A 23,582-nucleotide genomic window follows, 5' to 3' on the forward strand; every position below is an offset into this window, starting at 1 on the left:
ACAGAATCATTAGATGTTAGAAACACCAGGAAAGACCTAAAGATTTAACATTTGATACAATTCTTGAAAAAAGCCAAGGTTTCCAGGAAGTGGTAGAATTAAAGAAGAGAAATTCAGGCATAGAAAACTGATGCAAATAGCTCAGGCATGGGAAACAGAATATCATCTGTGAGAAAAAAAAAAAAAAAAGGAATGCTAACCACTTTAACCTAACCAGAGAGAGCAAAGAGCATAGTAATGTATAAAAAAGACTGCAGATGTATTAAGGAGATAGTTTTAAAGAAGATTAAATGTCAAATAGAGGAGTTCATATTTGATCATAAAGGAAATAAGAAACTACTGTACTACAATGAGGGAAATATGGTTAGATTTGAGTTTTGTAAAAGAATGAGAATTAATTATGCAAATGTGGGTAATATGTGTATGTATGAGTACAAGCTAGGTGGTGTAGTAGATAGAGCACCTAGCTAGGAATCAGAAAGATCTGTGTTCAAATATAATCTCCAACATTTACTAGCTGGCTGACACTGCGTGAATTATTTTACATTGCTTCCCTCAGTTTCCTCATCTGTCAAATGAGCTGGAAAAGGGAATAATAAAATACTCCAGTGTCAGTGTCTTTGCCAAGAAAACTCCAAATGGGTCACAAAGATTTGGGCACAATAAAATGAAGGAACAACAAAAATGAATAAAAGCAGGCAAAGATATCACTAACATACATAAATTAATTTAAGGAAAGCTGAGCTCTTAATTTCATTTATAATCCAGTGACATTTTTATTATGATATTTTTGTGATTTCTTGAATTTGTGTAACTTTTCTTTTCTTCGTAATTTTTTTTTATCAACAATCAGTTTTCATGTGGTGATAGCAAGAAAAATACTTAGAAAGTCCCTGTTTCTCTTTGCTAGAGGCACGAAATAATAATGTACATGCTGTTGTAACATGGTTTGCTCTGGTTTCATTCTCGAAGAACCATGTTATTAAATACCTTGAGAAGTTTCTGGAGTCCCTTCCCTGGTTTTGGCTTGAATCTCACCAGTTCTGTTATTGGCTTCAATTTAAGAGGGTAGTAAATAGCACCCCAGTTCCATTTTACTATGTAAAACTATTTTTCCAAAAGAAATTTGCTTTGCAAATATAGAGAAAATAGAAGTACATTTTCCCCAAAAGGAAAGGAGCATAATCCCATTTGTACAACCTTCACCTGCATCCAGTCTGAGGTAGGATAACCTCACAAGTTAACTCAGTTCCTAAATTCCATCACATTCACATCTTAAGGCAATTTCAAAGAGCACTTCAAAATGAAAACTATTAATAATCACATGGAAACGTGTTCTAAATCCCTCCTAATTAGAAAAATGCAAATTAAAACAATTCTGAGGTACCACAGCATAACTAGCAGATTGACCAATATGACAGTAAAGCAAAACAATAAATGTTGGAGGGGATGTGGTAAAATTGGGACACTAATACATTGTTGGTGGAATTGTGAATGAATTCACCCATTCTAGAAGGCAATTTGGAATTATGTCAAAAGGGTTTTAAAAGAACACAAGCACTTTGATCCATCAATACCACTACTGGATTTGTATTCTAAATAGAAAATAATGAAAAATGTATGTATGAAAATATTCATAGTGGCCCTCTTTATGGTGCCAAAAAATTGGAAAATGAGGGAGTATCCATCAGTTGAGGAATAGCTAAACAAATTGTAGTATATAATGGTAATGGAATACTATTGTGCTCTAAGGAATGATGAATTGGAGGATTTCTATGTGAACTGGAAGAACCTCAATGAACTGATGCAGAGTGAAATGAGAAGAAACAAGAGAACATTGTGCACAGAAAGTGAAACATTGTGAAACTATCCAATATAATGAATTTTACTACTTGTAGCAATACAATGATCCATGAAAATGCAGAGAGACTTATGAGAAAGAATGCTATCCTCATTGAGAGGAAAAACTGTGGGTGTAGAAACACAGAAGAAAAACAAATGACTAATCACTTGTTTACATGGGCATATGATTTGGATTTTTTAAAAAAAGATTTCTCTATTGCAAAAATGAATAATATGGAAAAAGGTATCATGACTTCTTTATAACCCAGTGGAATTTCTTGTTGGCTCTGGGATTAGGGAGAGGAGAGGAGGGAAAGAAAAAGAATCATGTACACTTGAAAAAAACATTAAAAACATAAAAAATAAATAAAGGTAAATAAATAAAGAGCACTTCAGATGATTAATGTGTATTCCTTGATAGTTTAGTTTTGGGCTGCCTTCTCCACTCAGTATAGACTCCTGTATTCCTGTGACTAAACTCCCTTCCTTTGAAACTCCCATGGTTGGAGATTCTACCCTTCAAACATAGAATGGAAAAGAATGAAATGGTCAAGAATGCCTTATTTCTTGGGACCATTTTTCTTTCTAAAGGGGACAGAAGAGATGGACCTTTCCCTTGTAGGCATGATTCTCATGGTTCTCTTTCCAGAAGCCATAATTAAAGGAGTCACCCTATCACTGCAGGATCAAAAGCAGCCAAAGTAACAGCTAAAGCTGAATCAGGTTCTATTGAAGACATCAATCTTTCTAAGTAGCCTACCCAAACTAAGTAGTTTGAGAACAAAACAAACAGTAAACAAATAAACAAGTAGTAAACAATCAAACAAAACTATAACTACTTGTTAGGCCAACTAGAACCATTTACAGAATGTCCAGAAATTCTCCAGTCATCCCAATTATCCTAGAAGCAGATCCCTGCAGAGATACATTCTTAGAAATCGAAAGACATCTATAAATGTGTCAGAGGGAGTAATATAGCATACCAATATAACTTAATTCCTACACTGCATTAGGTGCTATCAAGTTAACATCTAAAGATAGTTTCTTCAGGAATGTAATATCCACATTATATTATGATAATTTCCTGTTTTTTTTTTTTCAGTTAATGTAGGGAGGGGGGAAGGTCTAGCAGTTATTGTAGCTGAAAAGAAATAAGTCCCATCCTGGATCACACAGAAGAAAAGAATGAATGGAATATGGGGATAAGGCATAGGGGGAAAGATGTGAATCTGGAAATATTTAGCAACAGTCTTTGATCCCTCAAAGATTTTTTTCATATTGATTTCACTCAATCTCCTCAGACTTCCCTTCATCCGTAATACAGAACTTACACTCTTTGCTATCCTCTTACCTTGTAGCTATTGCCCTATGCTTTGGAAGACACCAGTAGCACCTTCTGCTTCAGAGAGCCATTTTTAATTTTCTATTTGCTAATATTTAGGATGCAGTTTTTCCAGATTGGAAATCTGTATTCCTGACATTTAAATTTGGAACCTTGCATTTTCTTTTACAAATATTATTATACATAGTAGTTAGATCTTGTAGTACTTTTTTTTTTTTTTTTGTAGAATGAAAATACATATTAAACAAACTTCTTTGGGCAGATTTTGAATCCTAAATTTCATACCTAAGAACATTTCCATAGGAAAATTCACTGACATTGTTAATGGTGGATGTAATTCCTAGGTTGAAGACTGCCTGAGCATAAGAAGTTGAGTTCAATTTGTCACTTGCTGAGAGATATATTTTTATTAAAAATGGCTTTTGAACAATATCAGATTTCAGATTGAAAAAAATCTCATAAAGGTACTTTGTACAACAGGGATTATAGATAATACTTTCCATAAAAATGTTAATCACAAAATATCACCTAAGTACTAGAACAGAAATTTCATGCAAATTAGATAAGAACTAGAAAGGCTGATTATGTCTAGGTAAATTTTATATCAGTGCATGTTTAAATATCATGTAATTTTTGTCACATTTTTCTAAGAAAGACTTTCTAGTTCTCTTTTGTTCCCTTCCTTCCTAAAAAAAATCACAAATTAAATAAAAGAGAAGTATAAAAATGAAATTTGGTATTTGTCTTAATTTTAATTAGCATATGTATTTTGCTTCATGTGCCTATGATATTATTTTATCTAGAGGATTGACAGTTGTATAAGAAAAATAACTTTGAATGAATATGGGTGTCAAAGTGGAGAGAGGAACATGGTGTTATGTTGATCTTAACAGAGATATTTGGGAAGCTGAAAAGATGGCCTGAAACTAGAAACCTACAGGACTCACTCCTACCCCCCACCCCCACAGGCTAGAGTGAGTAGGGAGGGGTAGGTACTACTCCTTACTCTCACCCCTCCCACCAAGCAGTTGGAAACAGTTGAAAATGGAGGATGATCAGATACACTGGCTTGGATGAACCAGGCTAATCCTGTCAGGATGTTCACTTTCTCAATGTATTTATCCACAGGTTTGACTAGGGAAGATGGAAAAAGTTTGTCTTGTAGCTATCAGGGACAGAACAAGGATCTGACTTGTAGGGCTGGCAATTGAAAGGAACCAAGCTTTATGGAAGAAGTGAGTATTCTCAAAATAATAGCCAGGTACAGCTACCTTAAAGATGAAGTTTTACTGATAAGAGAGGAAGGGAAGGCTGGGTTTTTTTTCAAGGACTAAGATAAGATCTGGGAAGCCCTGAACTCTTAGGTAGAAGCAGCCCCTCCCTCCTCAGGAGGGAGTGGCAGACTTTATATCTAGCTTACCCTCAAAGCCTATAATTATCCCTTCTAATATCTAAAATAACTAAATAACAATTGTGCTGTTGCTGGAAAGGTCTAATTCAGCTTCTTAGGCAAACTTCTGAGCAGAACCAAAAAGGCTTTTGCCACAAATGGCCTCCAAAGCAATCCAGAACTGGGCTCAGCAAACAGAGTGACCTGCTTACTTCAACCCCCAGGAATCAACTGTCCCTAACTGCTTTAAACTGTCCCCTCCCCCAGAATTCTCCAGGGGGTGGGAGTGGGGTCCCTGGAATTCTGGGTGAGGCTTGACCCTGTATCTTGCAGAAATTCCACCCTGCCATTTTCCATATTACAATGAACAACAATTTCTTTTACATTTATGACAATGATGACTTCAACAATATTTAGGAAGGAGAATAAAATTTATAATTTTTTGTGTGTTCAGATCAGTGTAAAGGTTAGTATGATGATGTCTAGTTATAATAAATATCTCACACAATCACGGCACTAATCCATCAACATGGTTAGATGAAGTTTAAGAATATTGAAGGAAAACATCACATTACAGAAAATCACAGTACAGAAATGTACTCGTCTTACAGAAAATATTCTGATCATTAAATTTATATAATTTATAATGGGTAACAAATGGGTATTTTTTAGTATATATCTAAACAAAGAGGACTAAAAAAACAAAATTCTTCTAGTATGAAAGGGTCTAAGATGATGAATCTTCTTGGATAGTGGATTTATAAACAGAAGGTTTCATGGAGAAAAAAGAACAGTAGCACCACAGGAGATTAGAAAAGGTCAAACTTTGAAAGCTGTTAAGCTGAGTAACATGACAAGAATAAACCATGTGTCTGTATTTCATTCTAGAAATATGTTTTACAAATTGTGAATTGAAAAGTTAAACCAAAAAAAAAAATAAAAACCCAAAACCTTCTTTTAGACATAATAATTCTGTTTTACAAAGGAAGTCCATACTAAAGATACATTTTTAATATCAGATTTCCATATCAAAATAGAATTTCAATAGACTACAAACATCTTTTGTACTTAGAATTAGATATGAAATATTTTAGTGCTGAGGAAAGAAAGATTAATTTGGTCCATGTCCTGTCCCTGATAGATATTGTTCTGTGACAATGCATATGTTGCTTAGGCTCTCATCAACTTAGATGAATCTCTAAAGTTGCATTAGAGTTGCCACTCTACAACAGTGGAAGGAATTACCATATTTGGAATTCCTTACATTGATGAAATTACATTGATGAAATTCTGAGCAGAATCAAATACAAAATATTTTCAAATAATAAATGTTGGAAACTTTAAACTTTTTGGTCCCTTAAACCAAGGAATATTTAGATCTTTCCTTTCCTCTTCAAAAAAGATGTTTCTGTATAAAAGTTTTAAACTTTAATATGGACAACAGTTATCACATGATGCCAATGAGAGAAGTAAATTGAAATTAAATGTACTGAAGGATTCCTGGATCTCTGGGGAAGAATAAAGAAAAGAATGGTGCAGTTGGATAGATTTTGCTTTAAAGAGCCAAAACTACCATTATTTCTTGGGCCACAAAGTCATCACACATGATTGGGTTCATGATTAACATAAACAAAAGGATCCTATCATCATTAAAGTTTATGAGCCAACATTTTCTGCAAAGGGAAGCAAGGCAACAAAATATCCTTTAACAAAAGTTAGGAAGTGTAATAACAATGTAGGGAACAGAGATGAAGCTACTGGAAAGGAAAGATTGAAGATTACAGAAAAAGTATTTGTGATAATAGTAAGAGTCTAGAGAAAATGAGAGGTAGAAGGACCTGGGATGCACTTGAAATCTTGCAAGATTCAAGTAAAGCATTACCTTCAGCATAAAGCCTTTCCTGGTTTACCAACTAGTCAAGTTTACACCTACAATGTTGCATCTTATTTTCTTTCTATTTGCTTTTAATGCTTTTATGTATATGAATCTCATCTCAGAGTTAGAATGTAAGTTCTTTGAGGACACTTTTGCCTTTAATTCTTTAGTATCTATTATGGTGTCCATCACATAGTAAACATTTAGTAAATGTTTTTCAGTTTAATAATTGCCTGAGTAGCTGTGCCTAGAATTTGGCTTAGGTTTTTACATGCTAAGGAATATTTTATCTTATTGCCTACAATCCCCTCTGGGGGACTAGGGCAGAAGGGAGATAAGCTCCTTCTCTACTGTTCCAAGTTCCCCTTATTCCTCTACCTCTCACTGAGGTCTCTTGGAAAGGAATGCAGACATCGCCAGCATTTTTGTAATCCTTCCCTCTTTGAGGCTGTCAACTCCTCACCAAGGATGACTGAGCAAGTCAACTATCTCTGTGGTGTAGGCATTCAAATATTTAACACCTGTTTAGTTATGAAACTCAATCTGACTCTACTAAGAAGATATCTAGAGTTTGGCTTGATTGGGTTGTAAATTCAGAGCCTAGTGCAGCGATGTCTACTTTTACATAAGGCTACTGAACCAAAGCTACTCTTGTAAAACTGTCTAAATCTTGTCTAAACCATAGTGGCAAATATCTTCTATAATTTCTTCTTGTGTCTCTTAATTTGAACCCAATCAATAATTAAGAGTTAGATGGCATAGCAGATAGAGTATGGCCCTAGAATCAGGAAGACTTGAATTCATAGCCAGTCTTAAACACTTCTCATGTGATCTTGGGCTTATAAATTAATTTCAGATTCCCTCAGTTTCCTTAACTATAAAATGGGGATAATAATAGCACCTATGTCATAGGGATGTTGGGAGAATCGAATGACATCATATTTGTAATATCCTTAGCACAATACCTTGGACAAAATAAGCATGTATTAAATGCTTGCTCTCTTCCTTAAAGGCCTTTCAATTTCTCTAAAATTCTGTGATATAGGAGAACTGTGAGTATGGATCTATAATTTACCCCTATGTAAAAATATATATATGCATATATATATTTTCCTAGAAAGTGTTTTTTTGTTTGTTTGTTTTTTGGCTGACTATATCTTTGATGATATAAAAGTTATTTGGAGAAAGGATTAAAAGGCAAAACCAAAGTTAACAATTAATCAATAGCATTTATTAAGTGTCTGGATATTCCAGGAACTGAATTTAGGTTCAATCAAGAGCCAATTCACTACAAAAACCATTCCTGAACAAATTCATAGGTTAGTCTTTAACGGTTGTGGTTCATCTTGCATTACCTTATGTTCTGATCACACACCTTCCACAAGCATCTTTTTTGCTCAGTTCTTCCATTAGGCTTCTTGGCACTCAGGCTTATCACTGAAACTGATCACTATAGCCTAAGATATGTCAAATTACCTATTACATTTTAGCTAATTTTTAAGTAGGCTATTCATGCCCGAGACAGGTGCTGAGGTAGCATCTGTTCAACACCTCCCTCCCTAATTAATTATTTTTAACACTATTAGAGCTAAGCCTGGCACAGAACAATCCAAAGCATCCTTTTGATATTACCCTTTTCTGTATTCCTCTTCAGTTTTGGAGAGAAAGAGAGAGAGAGAGAGAGACAGAGACAAAGACAGACAAAGAGAGAGACAAAGAGAGACAGAGAGAGAAGGAAAAAAAGCAACAATATGGCAGCTGTACAATTCTTCTGTTCTACATCATGTCTTAATTGTTTTAACATGGAGATTTGATCATTAAGGAGATAAATAGGAGGCCTCGGGTCTCCTTACTATTCCTGCTTCTGTTCTTGTAGGATGTCAGTATTTCATTGAGCTTAGAATTTCTTTAATAATTCTTTAACTACACATACACCAAAGAGAAACTATTGGCTAAACCCTTTAGGTCCTGGCAAGGCCCCTTTCCTGCCAATAAAACTAGCTTTAGCCAATTTTTTCAATCCAGAATTTACATCTTTAAATGCTTTAAAAACTGATTTTAAAAGTATAATTTTTATCCATCATGATTTATAGCTAAAAAATGAAGACAGAGGGACAAGGAAGAAAGGACAGCTGAACTAGTTGTGGATCATAATGTGAGGGAGTTTGTAGGGTTTTTTTTTGCCATAGTGTGTGAATATGTTGTGTTTGCCTACTTGTAGTATTGCAAAACAATAAGTTCACAATTGCATTATTTCTTTGAATACCAATTTTCTAGAAATTCTTGAAACTATTAGAGGTTAAATAAATGGTCAATTTTCAAAAATGACAAACAAATTAATTCATTATATACTTGAAATATAATTCCAAAGAGGTTATCTATCATCAAGGGGGAAAGGACTAAGAGAATAAGCATTCATAGAATGCCAACCACTCTGCTAAGTGCTTTTTTACAAATATCTCATTTGATCTTCACAACACTTTTGGGAGGTATTGTGAGGGTTTATTTAGCAATTAATTTAGTAATAGTGTTGGACCTAGCAAGAAGGGCTGGAGGATTCCAAGATGGAATGAAGGAGCAGGAAGTGGGTTTTGTGCTCTGAGAAGGACTCCATGGTGGTTGGCATAACTGTTGTTAACCTTGGGAGATCTCAGAGTTAGGGAAAAACTGCATCCAGATTCCCTGGGATCTTGAGAGGTGAAGGCTTTCAGCAAGTGGACAACAGACCTACAGAGCTACACCAAGTGGGGAAGTGGTTTGGGATCTGGTGGACAGCATTTCAAACTCACTCTCCCTACCTGGGTACCTTGGATCACCTGGTGGAGTTGGCTCTTGGCATCCTGTGACCATCCTTGGATTTACCGTGAGACCCCAAAGCCACCCTCAGGCCCTTTAGCTGAGCCGACCTAACCTGGCTGGAACCAGGTTTGAAGAAGCTTTCTCTGTGACTTCAGTACTGCTTCCTTTGGGCCCTGCCTGGCTTAGGTCAATAGGATAGTGTAGACAAGTCCTTCCCTTGCCCCTGTGATTTACCCTTAGGTTTCAAGTATAGAATTCCTTATTCCCACCCTTCAATTATTATTTCCCTCAATTAAACTGTATAAACTTTTACCTTTGCCTGCTGGTTCCATAGACCCTAGTCTAGGGTGAGCTGGGTGACTGTTGGGCCAACTGCCATTCCTGTGTCAGTTAAAAGCTTGGCTGTGAACCCTGGTCTCCCTATCCTGGTTGGTCCTATCTCTCCTTCAACCCAGTGTGAACCCACAAACCATTTAGGTTACATTTTAATAATAATTAACATCCCTGGTCCCCACCTTTATAGAGCCTTATAATTATTTCTATTTTATTGAGAAACTGAGGCAAACAAAGATTATGTGACTTGCCCACAGTCATGCTCTATCATCAGTAGCCTTTCACAGGGAGGTCAACATGTTTCTATGGCTTCCCATAGAAATGTATCACAATAATTCTATGGGAATATTTATTCTGAGTTTTGAATTGGAATGCCAGAAACACATCTTTCCCTTTTTTTCCAGTCCTAGGAATAAGAATCAGGATAATGGGGAGAAGAGAGGAGGGTCAATCAATAGTAAAGAATCTATATTAAGTTAGGGCATTTATCCAAAATAATTCTGAGGGTTTTTTTTTTTATTTTATTTTTTAGAAAAATTTTCCATGGTTACATGATTCATGTTCTTACTTTCCCCTTCACCCCTCCCCCCATAGCCAATGTGTATTTCCACTGGTTTCAACATGTGTCATTGATCAAGACCTATTTCCATATTATTGATAGTTGCATTGGGGTGGTCATTTCGAGTCTACATCCCCAATCATGTCCTCATCAACCCAAGTGTTCAAGAAGTTGTTTTTCTTCTGTGTTTCCTCTCCTGTAGTTCTTCCTCTGAATGTGGGTAGTATTCTTTTTCATAGATTCCTCAGAATTGTCCTGGGTCATTGCATTGCTGCTAGTACAGAAGTCCATTACATTCTATTTTACCACAGTTTATTGGTCTCTGTGTACAATGTTCTTCTGGCTTTGCTCCTAATTCTGAGTTCTTAACAAAATCCAAAGTCATTATCCTTGTCCCACTTATCCTTCTTTCCTAATGTCTAGATATGAAATATTTCCTTCTTCGCTTATAAATGTTGAAATAAATAAGTAGATACATGCTATATTTTGGGGTGGTGTTTTAAGTTTTTTTTATTGTTATAGATAGGCTAAAAAAAGAGGAGAGATGAAATTCTCCCTCATATTGATTGGAATATAATAAACAGGATCTGGATCTTAATTGTTCTTATCTTTACTGTCCACTTGAATCTTTAGCTTTTACTCATATGACCTTTAACTCTCTATGCTTTTTTTCTTTTTAATTAAATAGGTGATATTTCTCTTCTATCACTTTATTGAAGGTAGTTACCATTTTTATCATCTGGAAGAACAAAGGCAAAAAATGATAATGACAATATTGTGCCTTGGGAAAAACAAAAATACAAAAACAGTTTCTTAAGCACATTGAATAATAAGCATGGACAGGGTGCCCTATCTTGTAAACCTGGGATAAAGTCCTGCTTTTCCTTCTCTTCTTAGAGAGATGAGTTTATATACATCAAAAGAAAGTATACAAATACATTTTTTTGATCCATCTCTTCTTACAAAGAAGAATGCTTGTACTAAATATATTGTGGCATTTTTATGAGGAACAATTGAGATAATATTTACATGAGGCCTTCTAAACCCCAAGCCATAGGGTTGACAGTCTAAGGCAGTGTTGGTGAGTGTTTTGAGATATCATGCCCAATCTGCACCTTCAGGCTGCCTGCAACCCCTCCCTCCAACATTACACCAGACAGCTGAGGGAAGAAGTGCTTGTGTTGGGTGGTTAGACTGAGGGGTGAGACATGTAAAAAAAATGTCCCCAGTTGCTGTGGAGAGAAGGAGCATAACAGTCACCTCTATGTTGCCCTGGCACCCGTGCCATAACTTTGACAACGTGGGTCCAAGACCAGTTGATAAATATAGTTAACTCCTGTTTTGATACAATCTAAGAGGTAAAGATGTTTGTTTGTTGTTGTTATTATTGTTTACAAATTTTAATTAGATTTTGTTGCAGTCAAAAAAAGTGTAAGAAAAGAAATCTTTTCTTAGCTTGAGGTAATAAGAAAACAAGAAATAGGATTTAGTTGACCATTGGACCTAGTTTGCTGACCCTCAATAAAATACAATATAAATGGATATATATAATGTATAAAGCATTGAACCTAGAATTCAAAAGATAGGAGCTGATATCCTGACCATGTGACTTTGGACGAATAATCATATTATTCTTAGATTCAATTTTTAGCACTTATAAAATAGAAATAAAAATAGAACCTACCTTAAAGGGTTGAGTTGAAAGCCAAATGTGATAATATATGTAAAGAGTTTGCAACTTTAATCTTTATATAAATACTAAGTAGACTGCTATTTAAGCTATTTTTATATTATTTTAATTATATATTTCATAAAATCTGCAAGATTTCCTGTAAATGAGTTAAAATAAAATGTCAGTTAATAATAATAATGATAGCACTTTGATAAACTCTGATATAGGACAAATTTATTATGAATAAAGAAATAATCCAACAAAGACAAAAGAAGACTTATGGGAAAATTCTAGATAAAAATTGTATAAGCTATGTCAAACACTTTCACAGGGAAGCTTAAGGATTATTGGGGGGGGAATATTATGACAGAGTCAAAAACAATCACATTTTCTTATAATAGGGTACTATAGAACTCAATTATAAAACCTGTCAGCAATTCCATACTTCACTAATGAAAGCAATTATTAGATCTGAATAGACTAATAAAGCATGATACCTCTAAGCTGATATTAAGGAAAAAATCCCAAGCTTATTATAATTTTATGTGGGACATATTTGATCTCTATAAAGAAGTCTAACCTATAATGCTTTGTAATTACACAGATTCCTAAGATTCACTAAATGCTGAATCTTATCTGTACCAAAGTAAAGGGTGTCTTATAGGATTCTAGAGAAAGAAATTCTGATTAAAATTTGTAATGGAAACATACATAAGAAGTTGTTAAAAGGACTTTTTGACAGAATGTTTTCATGAAGTCATAAGTTTGTTTAAAAAAAATAAAACAATAAAGCAGTTGGAAACACTAAGCCAGAGAGAATGGACTAACTTTCCAGCACAGCATTTGAAATACTATTTTCAGTGATAAAATGCAAAATAAATTAGACTGAATAGATAATAAGATTTCTCAAAACTAAGAACATTTGGTTATCCTTAAAATGCTAAAACAATGCTCTTGGATATGGAGTTAATGGACACTTTGCTCGTGTTCATTTGAGAATACATAGCATAGAAATTATCTTCTAAGAGGCTTCTATAAAGGTATCCCATAATCTTCCATTTATCTTATCTCTTCAATCTGAGAATCATTTTAGATCCATACAGAGAATCATGGTTCATCTACCTTGAAGAACAGTATCTGGGGTTAGTTAAAAGTGAATACAATGTGAAAAGAAAGTAGGAATGGCTATTTATGAAAGTCTTGGATGATGAAATATAATAGTTCACATCTGATTTTAAAATGACTAGTTGTAAACTTCAAAAATACTCTTCAACTTATAATTTATGGTCCCATATTGTATATGTTGGTTATATGTTCTAATCATCTATGTTTCCTGTCTCCATGAATAATGATCAATGACAAATCATAAAAAGTTATTCAATTCAATAATTTCAATGGCATAGTTTATATACCCCTACAAGAATCCAGTGAAAGAATCTGATTGAATAAAAAGTTACAAAATTACTGTATGGGCATATATCATATAGTCATGCTTGGATCAATGTCCTAAGTAACCATGTGAATGTTAGAATTTCATTGGATATGCCTTTTAGACTTCCTAATGGATATATGAATTTGGTAAGTTATTTTAGATAGAGAAATATTTAAGATGAATCTAACATTCATTTTTGCTGCTGTGCAAATGAGATGTGTTTTTTACAAAATAAGCAAACAAAAACAAAAGTTAAATGATATTTTTCTAATTTTAGTTCAATGTTCTAAATCAGTGATTAGCAAACTTTTTAAAGAGGGGGCCAAAGGAAAGGAAATGCTCATCTGTCAGTCTGTTTCTAAGGCAACTCTTTTGAAGTTTCATTGTATTGTATCCTACTCATTGTGTTTGTCAGATTAGGAGTAATGTCCCTAGGCCAGATAGAGCATTTCAGGGGACCCTGCATATGACCCCTGGGCTGTAATTTGCCTATCACTGGTCAAATTAATCTGGAATCCTATAGACTATTATAGATTTAGCACTGGAAGGAAGCTTAGAGGTATTAATCAAATATCAGATGATTCTTTAGCAAAGTCATTTTTTTACACATGATATAGGCATAGCAAGAACCATGATTACAGAGTATATCTACAGTAGGGGCACACTCTTCTATAAATACACCAAAAGTCTGAGGAGAAATCTTGACTAAGAACTGTGAGAGAAAAATCCCCCTATGCCCTTATATGAAAATTAGATTTTAATATTATCAGTAGTCTTGAGATAATTATAATAGTAATTCTAAAATAGTTAGCATAAGTCATGATTTTAGCAGGCTTTTGTGAATATTTCATTATAATTATTAGGGTTTTGAACTAAGTGAATAACTACTTTTGCAAAGGCCCTAGTGTCAGCCCCACCCTTCAAATGTTTCTATATCAGGCACCCTAACTTGTGATCCATTATTGGTCAGGATGCCTAACCTTTAGTTCTGAACTGGATACTACCTGACACCACCCACTCTTATCTTATGCATCATCATTCCAGGCATATCCCTTCCCCCCTTTCTATCAAAAGATTCTTAAATCATTGTCAAATGACTTTATCTACCCATCAGAAGTATTTTCAGATTACTTCAACCAATCCAAATCTATTTTTGTCACTGACCTATACTATTTTTGTACTGGCACAGAAGTTGTCTAATTCTTTGGGGTATAAAAGAAGGTTCCTCATAGTGCTTGGGGTCCTCTGGTCAAGACCAGGGGTCCAGCATTGTTGTGGGACCAGCCCTCCCATAATAAATGTATCTTTCTTTATGACTTGGATATTTTGCTTATCATTTGTGTACCTGAGGTTAGAAAAAAATATGCAACAGAAATTACAATGAGTGTTCTTTTAACATTGTTTGTGGGGTATAACCTAAGGCAGTGATGGCAAATGAAAAGGTGGTGTCAGCACTGACATGTGTAGCCATTTTCAATGACACGAGGCCCCATGACCTACAGAGAAGTATGGGGCCACATGCTGAGGATAAAACATTTGCTGTAATGTAGTGTAGACACTCTTTGTATTATCGCTGACAATTCTACCTATATAAATTTACCTATTTTGGTTTATTAAATACAATTATGTATTACAATTATACATTTTTGTTATTTAAACTATAAATATTGTGAAAATTATGGTGTTTCTTCTCAAAGTGACACACCACCCGAGTTATGCTTGGATTTTTGGTGAATTTTGACACACCAAACTCAAAAGGTTGCCCATCACTGACCTAAGGGATGGATAAGTTGTTCCATTGGTCCAACTCTTTGCAGGAGTGGGTGCCAGCAAAGGACTGGAGGATCAGTTCTTAGCTGTGTGAATCAATTTCCTATAGGCTAGGTCAAGCAGGTCATTATCCTCCTCATATGATATTTCCCTGGTGTAAGAGGCATATGTTTAAAAGTAGGTGTGTAAGCAGGCTAGGAAAAGCCTTAGCTGGAGGTCATGGACATTCTGAATGGAATGCAGGGGAAGGAGAAAGTGGCTTGTGCCTGAGAGAGACTCTGTGGGGATTGGGACAAAAACTGTAGCTGACCCTGGGAGATCTCAGAGCTAGGGGAGTTGTATCCAGATTCCCTGGGATCCTGGAGAGTGGTGAAGGATTACAGCAGAGGACATCAGACCTGCAGAACAGCACCAAGTAGGGAGTGGTTTGTGATCTGGTGGATAACATTGCAAACTTTCTCTTCCCTACCTGGGTACCTTGGATCATCTATTCTGGTGGAGTTGACTCCCGGCATCCTGAAACCATCTCTGGATTAGCCATTAGATCCCAAGTAAAGCCATCCTCAGGTCCTTGACTAAGCTGACCAAACCTGGCTGGATCCAGGTGGGGAGGAACTTTCCCCTTGTGACTCCAGTACTGCTTTCCTTGGGCCCTGTCTTTCTTAGATCTTAGAAGATTTTAGTTAAGTCCCTTTCCCTTGACCCTGTGGTTTGCCCATAGTTTGTTAGTGTAGAAAAACCGTATTCCCATCCTTTACCTTAGTTTGTCCCTGATTAAAATGTGTTATTAAACTCTTGCCTTTACTTATCAGCTTCCATAGGCTCTGTCTTGTTGATGCCGGGTGACAGTTGTAGGCCAACAGTCACTTCTGTTACAAACATCAAAAAACCGTTATAACCCAGTCTCCCTACTGGTTGGGCCCCTTCCTGTCATTCCTGTCTCCCACACACACACCTGGACCCATATTTACTGTTTAAGGCACCTTTCCCTTGTTCCTCCCTTAACACTGGACACCGCAAAACCCCAAAGGTATCCCAGATCAGAGAGCACATAGGGAATTTCTTTTCTTGCATTTGTGCAGTGTTGACTGTGGGAAGGTGACTGAACAACAGAAGCAATATGATAAGAAGGAGCTTCTGAGTAAGACACTCCCTTTTGCATCTTCCCTACTTTTTGGTAAATGCAGATATGCACCTCCCAGGTTTTTCTTCATAAGCATCCATTTGCATCTCCAATATCAATTTCATTCCCTGAGAGATATAATTTCCCCTCCTTTGTATTTGAGGGCACTGGACTTCTACTCCAGATACCAAGGCCCCTCACAATTGTATAGCACATCCTCCCCATACCCCACATTTTATGTCATGTAGTCTCTTTCCACAGAAAGGTATAAGAGTCCTCAACTCCTCCTCCTAGGGGAGGAATTGTCTTCACCTGCACCTGCCTCCCTGCCATTCATCTTGCATTCAACTTAATAAATTTCTCTATTTTTAAGATTTCATTAGAGCCTGTCATTCTTGAAGAAAGCATCCTTCCTGGCCCAGGTTTTAATCTCTACCTCTCCCACAACTCCTAGCTACTTGTCAGGTTCAGATCCTGTCTTTAGGCAACTGCAGCCAAGCTGGACCTGGGAAGTTGCTTGTCTACTGTAGCTTCATCATCTCTGGTGGATGAGTCACTTCTGGTGTCCTTATACTCTCTGGTATTGTAATATAGGAATAATATTGCCATGTTTTCTTGGGGCAATCTGTCAGTTGCCCTGTTTGGAATGTTGACCATGGCATGAGGCCCAGGGCAAGTATCAACTGGTAATTGGACCCAGGTTATATAAAGGCCTGGAGACCCAGGGCTGGGTTCAGTTCTTTTCCCTACTTCCCTTCTCACCTTCACTTCTACCACTTGGGGAGGGAACCAGGTGGTCGAGGGAGGTGGAATGTGGGATCTTAGTATACCTAGGCCAGGCAGGTTTAGGAGATCTTTGCTGTCCCAATAGGAACATCAATTAGATATACCATTTACTCCCTAACAAGAGGTTGGTTTATGTTTATCATTTAGAGATCATTTATTTCTGTCCCAGAGCTGGTCCCTTGGGACAGCTAAGTTCATAGCTAGGAGTTAATCAATATCCTGAACTTAAATCTATTAGGCAGTACTAGACTAGTGTCATAGTTTCCTAAACCACTCTCCAATCCCTTTTCCCTAATCAACTTATTCAATAAATCCTTAGTTTAATTTATGAACTAGTGTCTCCTACCTTTAACTTAGATCTTAGGAGGGAGGCAGAGTAACTCCATTACTGTTAGGCAGGAAGCACCACACTTCCCTTCCTGTCTAATCTCACTGTCAACCAATAGGAGTTACTTCCTCAGGCAGATCAGAGGCTGAAGGAAAATCTTCTTAAAGGATTTTAGTCCATGTCAAGCTAAATTACATCAATCCTTTGGTTGGTTTAGGCACTGGGTACTTGTCATTCCTACATCCATTACCATCAGTAAACAGCTTGTGATTAAACCACATCAGCTTCATGACTGCCTACAGCTTTACCAACCTCCACTACTGATTCAGCATTAAACCCTCATTACAGTATGCAGTTACTGTCTTTTCTAGTCTTTGCCATCCACTTGGTTGTATGGCACTGGACTCCACTTCTAGAGTGTTTCTATGCTTTTTTCTTCTGGAATACTACAGAGTTCTTTTCACTAGGGCACTGGCAATATTTTAGAATTGGCAGAAGCCAGAGTGTGCTGGAGCAAAAACATTTAAATTTTCAATATGAACATTTATAGGCTGGAAATTATCAATGACTACAAATGAAGATAACATTGAATGTTTTGTTCATTGTTAGAAACTTAAGAAAGTGATGGAGAAAATACAAATTATGCAGATTAAATTTAAATTTAAATGTCAATCATAGATACTTTTTCTTTTTGAAAGCTAGCTGTTAAACATTTACCAGCAAAATCCTGGGCAGAATTCACTAAGAATTTTGGCTGCAAAGTTGTTTGCCACATGGAATCAAGAGATGAGGAATAGTCTGGCCTCTATATTTCAACAAATACTTACTGGCACAAGAGATTTGTCCCTCTGTAAGCCATTCCATTTTGCCTTAGGATGATCTGTTTCAATTTAGTAATTCCCACCTCCCAAATTCCTTTGGGAATTTATTGTAGCTTGAGTAGCAGAGGAGAAAGGAAAGTCTGTGCCCTAAAGGCAAGTTCATTGTCTTATTCTTTTTTCATCCAAAATGGTGAAATTCAAAACTCATATCCTTTCTAGAGTGAGAGAATACTTGTCTTTAATACTCAATTAAAGCCTACAGGCTTTCCTCTTTATATTCCAATGTATCTTTTAGCTCTTGGACATCTTTAGCTTTTGCCTAAGGAAGTCTCACTGGGGACAATAGCTTCTATATCAGCAGGGAGGTATTTGACTTAATTAAGGCCAACAGGCAGTAAATTACAAGAGTCCAGACTTGATTGAGCCAAAAGGTACCTGTATCAAAACCAAGTCTATTTTTTCACTGTATTTACCTATTTATATATTTTATTGGGCCATTGTGTTGTGAGGAAGATTAGATTAGGTATTGATTATGTATTGATTAGGATGTACCTAGCAGGAAGGAGCTGGAGCTGGGAATTCCAGGTTGGAATGAAGGAGGAGGAAGTGTGTCTGTGCCCTGTGTGTGGACTCCATTAGTGGTGGGCAAGAAAACTGTTGCCAGCCTGGGAGACTTCAGAGCAAAGGACATCTTGCTTCCTGTTTTCCCCTGGGATCCTGTGTGGTGTGGCATCTAGCAAAAGGACAAATTGACAGAGCCAAGGGAGGAGGAGAAGTTTGAGAACTGGAGGACAGTGCTTCAAGCAAAACCCTTACTACTTGGTTCCTGAGACAACTTTAGCTCCTGGCATCCAGAGATCATCAGTGGATTGCAGTGAGAATCCCAAAGCCACAAAGCCCTAGCTGTACTCAAGCCTGGCAGGTTCCAGGTTTGAGGCAGAAATCCAGAGACTCCATTTACAGCTCCTTGGGCCCTGTTAGTTTAGATCACTTAGATTAGTGTAGTAGAATAAGTCCTTCCCTGTCCCTGTAGGTTTTGTTATTAGGTGTTAAGGTTTTAGAGTAGACATTCCTATCCCTCCTTTTGTTGTTCCTAATTAAACCCAGTTTCATCCTATTACCTTGTCAGTTGAATTTAAGGCCTCTGGCCAGAGTGACAGTTGGCTGTTATTTTTCAGTTGGGAGTGACTTAGCTGTACAAGTCTTCAATGTTCTGTTTTAGTCTCTCTTAAATCCCAGAGTGTGTTCCACAAACCCCTTAGTTAACTAATAATATCCCTGGTGACCCCATTACCTTACATATATTTTCTTACAATTGGAATATAAGCTTCTGTAGGAAGGTACTGTTTTACATTTTTTTTTGTACCTCCAGTACGTAGGATGTTGTTTAGGTTATGTTTTTAGATATAGTAGGACTATAATAAATGCTTCTTGAATGAATAAGGCATTAAAGAAGATCCACAACATAAGAGGCAGCATGGCACAAATATCAGTTTGCTGGTTCTAGAGTCAGAGGATCTAGACACAGAGAGGGCAAAAAAAATCCATTGAAAACAAAACAAGGCAACTATGTCATTATCTCTCCTTACTTTCCTATGATAGCTTTATTTTTAGAATAGTTCTCTGTTCTGTATTTTTTAAGTTGCTCTGGCCTTACTTCTTCACATTTTCTTACTCCTTCAATATTCTGGCACTCTCTGAGTCTTGGGTTTCCCTGGATGATACCACTTCCATTTGTCACCTGACTGACAGTACTGGCTATACTTTTTCTCTTTCCTTCACTCTAGTCCTATTTTATCAATCGCCTACTGAATAATCCAACTTAGTATCCCACAACCATCTCAAACTTAATATGTTTAGAATAAAACTAACCATGTTTTGATATCCTCCAAACCTTTGCTATTTTTGAATTTCTCATGTTCCCAGCCTCTGAGTCATCTTCAATTTTCTCTACCATATCCCTTAATCACTTTGTGAAATCATCACAATTTTAAGTTCATAATATTTTTCACATCTACCTTTTGATTTCTATGCAAATAACCTTAGTTCAATCCCATCATCATCTTTTACCTGAAAAATAGGAACACAAATACAGAGCTTCAAAAGATATACCATAAATAGCAGTTAGTTTGACTAGCCTATGTTATAGGTGTGAGAGATGAAGTTCAGTAAGATGGTGGGCTCCTCTCAATGAAGCAATATGATGGAGTCAGGAAATCTTTCCATCAAAAGAAGTTGTGTTTCCTGTTCAAACCTAAACTCCAATTAGATAGGTTGGATTGAAAGTTCTATTTTTTTGAATGGTTACAATTCATTTGAATAATTAGGATAACTGGCTTTGTAAATTGCATGTTTTGGGATAAGATTGTTGCTCTCAAGTAACCAGCCAATAATGAATGAATATTTGCGTTAGGCTGAAAAAGGAGCCTGCCTGCTCCTATTCTTTGTACTTGCTTGCTGCTTATAACACTTATAACACTGGCTCCCTAGTACCTATTCTCTGAAGGATGAAATAAAAGAGCCTTTGATGAACTGATGCTGAGATAAGATTCTTTTGAGTAGATGGTTGTTCTTCTCATAGGCAAGAAAAAAGAGGACAGAGAGATGAAATGTCTTGCCTAAGTTCTTACAGGCAGCATCAAGTTGATAATTTGAACTCAGGTTTTCAACCACTAAATCAGGTATAAAGGCTTATCCTGGTTGTTAATATTCAGTGAACATGAAATTGGCAAATACTGCAAAATAGGGTTTGATTTACTCTTTTTTAATTGACTAGACCAAAAAAAGTAAAGGAGCAAATCATAAGAATGCAGACTGAGCCTAAAAGTATTTCTCTTCACATTAAATATTGCTTCACTTGGTGATCTTATCCACTCCTATGGATTTAATAACCATCTCTATGCTTATGATTCTCAAACCTACCTTGCCTCATCTACTGATTTCTGATCTCACATCTTCAAATATCTTTCAGTCATCTCAAACTAGATTTCTAGTACACATCTTAAAATAAAGGTATCCAGAACAAGACTTATTATCTTTCCTTCTAAACCTTCACTACCTCTGACCTCCCCTCAAGCTCACAACCCAGGAGTTATTCTGGACTCTTCACTGTCTCTCATCCCTTACATCCAATCTGTTGTCAAGTCCTGTTGACTTCACCTCTGCAACATTTCTAGGATATATTCCCATTCTCTTCTCCTAATCTCCCATTACCACCACTCTAGTTCAGGCCCTGATCACTTCATACCAGGATTCTTGTGATAACTTGGTCTTGGTTTGCCTGCTTCGAGACTCTATTCACTGCAATACGAGTTCTATTCAGTTACCAAACTGATGTTACCTAAAGAACAGATTCACCCATGGTCATCCACATCCACAAATTCCAGTGGCTCCTTATGAAGTCTAGGATCAAATAAGAAATGCTTTGGCATTCAAAGTCCTTCATATCCTAGCTACGTCTTAACTTTCTGATCTTATACTTCATTGTCTTACATGTAGTTGGTCCAATAACACTGACCTTCTGACTGTTCCACAAAACAAGCTATTTCATCTCTTTCCCCAGATATTTTCTCTGGCTCTCCTCTGAAGTGCTTGGCTGGTATAGTTTCAATTGTGAAAAATTCATGGAGGTTCTTTGAGGATATAGGGAAAGTATTTTTTTTTTCACAAAAGCTAGTGGACTAGTCCCATAAAGGATTATCCTTTTGCAGGTGAATCTAGGAGAGCTTCTATTGGGGGTGATAGTATGCCCGGTCTCAAGTAAATAGGTGAAGGGTTTAACCCTTTAAAAAGGGTCGTACAGGATGCTTTGTGGTCAGTTCTCTCTATGTGCTCATGGCATAGTCTTTGTGCCAAAAAGATGGAGTGGAGGATAGCAAGTAAAACAGAATGAGATCGCATCCTTCTATGTGCTTTGTGGAGGCTGCTGGTCATGACAGGGGAAAGTCATATCCTTGCCTCCTTTTCCTTTTATGGCAGGGGAAGGGAAGGGTAAGAAGCAGTGCTCAGTCTCTATCTACTTCCTGCTGATATTGAGTGGCATCAGTATTGCTCCCATCTCCTGCCATGCTGAAAGTCAGGGCAGCCTCATCTAGGAGTGTCAGAGATATAGAAGGGAATCATCTAAGAATCTTTAGATGGAGTTCCTGGAATCTAGAAGAAAAAAACTTAACAAAGATATTAAAAAGATAAGGGACAAAAATAAGACTCAGACATAGTATCATCAGAGAGGTAATTCTAGGAGAGACAAAGCCCAGGACTTCCAGGACAAGATGGAGGAAGCTAGATCATGCAGTATCTTTGAATGTTCCTTAACTTTGGTGATGATCAATTGTACTTGTCCCAACTGATTGACACAGAAACTTGTCGTAAAAAAGACAAGTACCATCCTAAGCTTCTATAAAGTGATCTAGTTCATACCTATTTTGGAGGACTACCTGGGCCAAGGTCTGGTATTTGAATCCAAGATGTGTAAGATCTTTAACCAGGTTGTCCCTGATTTGAGCCATCTTGGAGGAGAGTTTGGCAAACCGTGAGGAGAAGATAACAGTCCTAGCAATCCCAATGTCCAGTGCTCCAGAAATGGCAAAAGTAGAGAAGAGTGGCAAAAGGAGGAGAGCCCTTTTTTAACACATAGGCTGAATGGAATAAGTGATCAAAGGTACCTGAGTAATAGCATTAATTGTAGTCATCATTGGCAGGGCATAGGTGAGAGTGCAGGAACATGTACAAAAAGCGGGTAAGGTATGGTTGAGGTCTGACCAACAAAAGAAAAACAGGTCACTGTTGTAGGCCACTAGAAGAGGGAGTAAAAGATATAGAAGGAGAAATAAGCCTTTTCCCCTGAGTTGTTGAAGCTGATCAAGGTTTGGGAAAGTAAGAGATTCAAAAATGGATTGGGAAAGATTGAAGGTAAAGTTACAAGAGTGTTTGATCTTATTGCCAAACACATTGTGGAATGTGTGGGAAGCCAATAAGAGAAACCGAGTCTTACATAGATGAAAATATGAGACTCCTCTTTTGACTCCTTTTATGATCCATACTTTGTCTTATTGAAAAACATTATAGCCTCTAGGAAAATTTTAAGTTCTTAGTAAACCATCACTTAATGAGTTAACAGCCTTTTTACACTCAGCAGAACAAAGCTGCAGCTGTAGGTGTATCTCTCTAACTGCTCCAGGTATCCCAAGGTCATAGAGTGGCAAGCTCAGGCAAAATAACTTTTAGAGGTTCCGGGTTAAGATGGCGGCAGAGTAAGAAGCAGCTCTTAACCTCTCCTGACCGAAACACACAAAACTCCTCAAGGGGACATAAAAACAAGTCCAGACGAACGGAGGAACCCCACAACAGGGCACAGCATGGAAGGTACGTGGAATCGAGACATTTCCAGGCTAAAAAGGGCTCCCACTCAATCGCGGGCTGAGCAACCGCCCCACCCCCACCCCCTCCACACTCACCTATAGCTCCGAACCCAGCTAAAAAGAAATAGAGCAAGTTTGGGGCACCCATC

This window comes from Gracilinanus agilis, chromosome 1 (assembly GCF_016433145.1).
Source record: "Gracilinanus agilis isolate LMUSP501 chromosome 1, AgileGrace, whole genome shotgun sequence".
Taxonomy (NCBI): domain Eukaryota; kingdom Metazoa; phylum Chordata; class Mammalia; order Didelphimorphia; family Didelphidae; genus Gracilinanus; species Gracilinanus agilis.